Below are 4,593 nucleotides of genomic sequence, written 5' to 3' on the forward strand. Positions count from 1 at the left end.
AGCCATACTACTGGATAATTCTCAGCCTGAAGAGCAGCAGACCTTTCACTGTTTTGATTCAATCACAAAAGCAGTCATCTGATTCACCTGGAGAAAAGTCTAAATAATATGAAATATTAGAGAATAACAGTAGATATGGACATGGCCCAGAATAATTTCTATGTGAACTCCTCTGAAAGAGAGGAAAATTAGATCAGTAATAATAATGATAATAAATAAACAATAAATACTAAAATTAGTAATAACAATAAATGATAACATAATAAAAATGGATTAGGAAAGACAATAATATTTGTAAACCTACATGTCAGCTTTAATTACTTACATACAGGTTTACAAAACACTTTAGCTACATTAGTTCATTTAATCCTCAAAATAACCATGCCTAGATAAGTGCTATTATTAATCTCATTTTATTATGAGGAAACTGGAGTTAAGAGAGGAAGAAGTGAATGGATAAAGTGGGATCCTGAACAAGTAATTTACTATTTCTCCGCCTCAATTTCCTTATCTCTAGAATGGGGATAATACTAACACCTACCAATTATAAAGATCAAATAAGATAATGTCTCTTTAGTGCTCAGAACTTTACATGCTCTGTAGAGCTCTATCGATGTGATCTGGAATCCTTTGGGAAAAGTCCAGGGTTAAATAACTAGTGAGTGTCAATAACAGGATTTGAATCTAGAACTTCCTGGCCCCAAGCCCAGCATTGGAGCAAAAGACTTAGGTAAAGCTCATGTAAAAGTTAAATGATTGACTCCAGGCTGTCAGGTCTTCCTAGAAAAAGTATCTAGGCTCTCTCTTTCTGCAGCGCAAGATGCTGATTCATCCCCATTAGTGGGCTCCTGTGTGGCTTCTTTTTCAACATTGTCAGTTCTATGCAAGATGAAATTGAAAGGTATTTGATCCTTTCTATTTTAGAATCAGATTTTATGAATCTGTGTTCTGCAAAGTGAAAGAGTCTGGAATGAGCATGTTTTTGAAGTGAGAGTGAGCAATGAGCCTGACATTTTCCAGAGAAAAAAGAGACAGAGAGAGACAGAGAGAGACAGAGAGAGACAGAGTGAGACAGAGAGAGAGAGAGAGAGAGAGAGAGAGAGAGAGAGAGAGAGAGAGAGAGAGAGACAGAGAGAGAGAGAGAGAGAGAGAGACAGAGACAGAGAGAGACAGAGAGAGAGACAGAGAGAGAGACAGAGAGACAGAGATAGGAGAGGAGACAGAGACAGAGACAGAGACAGACAGACATAGAGAAGATACACAGAGATAAAGAAAGACAGACAGAGACAGAAGCTTTGGAGCTCACAGTTTTTAGGGACTTCCAAACTGGGAGTGAATGACAAGGTTTGGAGTGAGCCTTCCTTTTGAATTTTAGGGAGTAAACTCAGTTAAATTCCACAAACATTTATAAAGCTGTGGGTATCTTTTATTGACTTAAGAGCTGGAGCAAACCTCAGAGAATTCAGACCAACCTTCTCACTTGATAGATGAGGAAACTGAGTCCAGCATGGTGAAGGATCATGTTTGGAACTCTAGTAAAGGGAAGAGCTGGAATCTGAGCCCAGATCTGTTGAAGCCTGAGTCAATCAGTCACTCAGTCTCCTCAGAGATGTTTATGAAACACTTAGGAGCCAAGTCATATGTTCAGGGGGGAATACCAAGAGAATATCAAGGCCAGCAGGTGGTATCATAGTGGGTGAAATCCAGGTCCTGGAGTCAGGGAAACGAGTTCAAATCTGCCCTTGGAGATTTACTAGTGTATGACCTTGGACAACTTAACATTATTGGCTTCCATTTCCTCATCTATGAAGTAAACTAGAAAAGGAAATGGCAAACTGCTCCACGTCCTTGCCAAGACAACTCCAAATGGGGAGTCAAATTGGACAGAACAACAGCTCATTCAAGGAGAAAATGTGCAATTATCTAAGAACACCAAAGGAAAGTAACCTCAGAGGGAAGGTTAGGGGAGGGGTGGAGATGTAGCCTGGAAAAGACTTTTCTTGGAAAGGAAGGTTTGAGCTGAATCTCAAAGAAGTCAAGAGGCAGGGATGAGGTGGGTGAGCATTTCGGCCACGGAGAAGACCCGGGGCCGAGGGTTGAGTGAGGAACAGCGGCTAAACCTCCGTAGTTGGAATGTACAGCGTAGGAAAGGGAGTCAAGTTGAAGAAGACTTGAAAGGTAGGAAGGGGGCAGTTGTACAAGCCATCAATGCTAAATGTTTCTCGGTTGCTTCTGGAAGTCAGAGCGAGCCATGAAATTTATTGAATGTACGTGTAACAAGATCAAGCCTCCTTTTGAGACAAAAGTCCCTTTGGCAGCCAGAGTCTGGAATCCTTTGGGAAAAGCCCAGGGTTAAACAACTAGTGAATGTCTAGTGGTGGATTTGGGGAAGGACGTGGTGGAAAGAACGGTGGATTTGGGGAAGGCCGAGACTGAGGGGAACTATTGCCATGGTTGGGGTGAATGGGGAGGAGGGCACGTTCTAGTGGTACTGACTGTGGAAGTGAAGAGAAGGGTATACGTGCACACGGATGAGGAAGATGTCAGGTAGAGAGAAACAGAGTCACTAACACTTTGCACACAGGTTGAGGAGGACTGAGGAGATCAAAGCTTCTGTGACAAAGGATGGGGGGGGTTCTTGTCAGTAATGGTGATGGTAATAAATAAGCTCAGGAAAGTTGCTGGGTGGTGCAGTGGCTAGAGCACTGAATTGGAAATCAGCAAGACTCCCGTGGAGTCCAAAGCTGGCCTCAAACATTAGCTGTGTGACCTTGGACAGGTCATTTCCCTCTATTTGCTTTAATTCATCATCTGTAAAATGAGATGGAGATGGAAATTTCAAGCCACTCCAGGATCTTTGCCAAGAAAGCTCCAAATTGGGTCTGGGAGAGTTGGAAATGATCGAAACTGGGACGGCTCGACAACAAAAATAGGCAAGTTAAGGGGAGAGAGTTTGGAGGTCTGATTGAATATGTTGAGCGGAGCGAGGCAGGCTCTGTCTCCCTGCATGTGAGGGTACCGAATGCCAGGCCCAGGCGCTGTGACTTTACCCGGGGTCCTAGAGCGCTCTGGGAGGGGAGTAGGAGCTCAGCAGCTCCCTCAGGAGCCGTCTGACTACAAAACTGCTGCTCTTCATTTCAAGTCAGACAGGCAGCAGAGAGAGCTGGATTTGAAATGCGAAAAGCAAGTGGGACTGGTTTATTTACTCCCGGGTGAACTTACACAGCCCATTTCTCCTGGTCGAGTCCTCAGTTTCCTCGCCTGCCAAAAGAGGACACTGAGCTCTATTTGCGAAGGACCCTCCGCCAGATTTTTAGAAAATCCAGCAGTCCTCGTCCGCAGGGGAGAGAAGGAACAAAAATCCGACGCTACTTTCTTTTCCTCCTGGAGTATGGAAATTTTGGTAAGTACCGGAGGGTATATATGTGTTACCCCCTCCGTCTCTCCACTGGCGCCTCCCCCACCCCAAAGCCGGCAGGGGGGAGGCAGATGTTTCTCGGTCTGGGTTTCCCTTTGTCCACGAAGATCCCGAGAGGCGGAAAGCGAACGGCGGCGGCGGCGGCGGCTTTTCCGGAGTCACGGACCCGTCAAGCCCGAAGGGGAGCGTGGGAGGCCGGCGAGCACTCCGGCGTCTCTGGGAGGAGGCGTTGCCCCTTCGCTTTGGCCGAGGGCTTTGCCAGGGTCTCCCGGAGCCGAAACGAGCGAGGCTGTTTGGGGAGCGGGCGCTGGCTCCCCGACACCCCCAGAGCAGCTCCGCCCGGCCGGCCGGAGGGAGGAGACCGGATCTCGCTCCGGGAGGGCCCGCGGCGCCCGGAGGTGGCTGTCCGTGGGCGACTGAGCCCTCGGACGGTTCCGGGCAGGTGCGGGAGCGTGGGCTCACCTGGCCCTCACGGCCTCCACGAAAGACGAGGCTCAAAACGGGCTTGACGTGCGGGCTGCGCTGGACGGGGAGGGAGATTTGGGGAGGGGAGGAGGGGGAGGGGGCGCTCCCCTTGGAACCAAGCAGTCAAGCCTCAGCTCGGGCGGGTTGCGGTCCTCCAGTGTCAGAGCGAGGGGAGCGGGAGGGCAGGAGGGCGTGACCACGTGAGCTGACCCCCTCTCTCCCTGCGAGGAGAGCCGGGGTTACTTCGGTTTCGCGGCCTAGAGAGATGAGAATAAGGAAGGGAAAGAAGGAAGGAATTCAGAGAAGCAAAAGGGCAAAAAGGAGAGAAAGACCTAGAGACACACGCAGAGACAGACAGACACAGAGACACAGAGAGACACAGAGAGACACAGAGACACAGACACAGAGAGAAAGCTGGGGAGGGGGGACGGGAGCATCAGTTTTCCAAGTCCCCCACCTTTCTGCATTCAGGATCGGCCAGCTCTCGGAGCCGATCCTGCCCCCGGCCGGGTCTCGGCCTGCGAGTTCCAGGGCCCCCGTGGGGCCTGCAGGCGCTCTCCCCACCCCCGAGCGTGCTATCCAGCCCCCCTCGCTTCCCCCAAGCCCCGAGGCGGAGGAGAGATGGGCTTGGGAGCCCAAAGTTCGCCCCGTCTATGCAGCCGAGGTGGCGGGCCACCCGGCCGCCCGCTAGGAGCAAGGGAGCCTCGGCT

At 49.6% G+C, this 4,593-nt stretch overlaps 1 protein-coding gene across 1 annotated transcript in view; it reads left to right on the forward strand.

The window, feature by feature from the left end:
- Positions 1-3,089: 3,089 nt before the first annotated feature.
- Positions 3,090-4,593, forward strand: part of NXPH1 (neurexophilin 1) — a 218,117-nt gene continuing 216,613 nt past the window's right edge. The window contains exon 1 of the mRNA XM_074266911.1: positions 3,090-3,403. The gene's annotated coding sequence lies outside the window, so the exon portion shown is untranslated. The remainder of the gene's footprint in view (positions 3,404-4,593) is intronic.

This window comes from Sminthopsis crassicaudata, chromosome 5 (genome assembly GCF_048593235.1).
Source record: "Sminthopsis crassicaudata isolate SCR6 chromosome 5, ASM4859323v1, whole genome shotgun sequence".
Taxonomy (NCBI): Eukaryota; Metazoa; Chordata; class Mammalia; order Dasyuromorphia; family Dasyuridae; genus Sminthopsis; species Sminthopsis crassicaudata.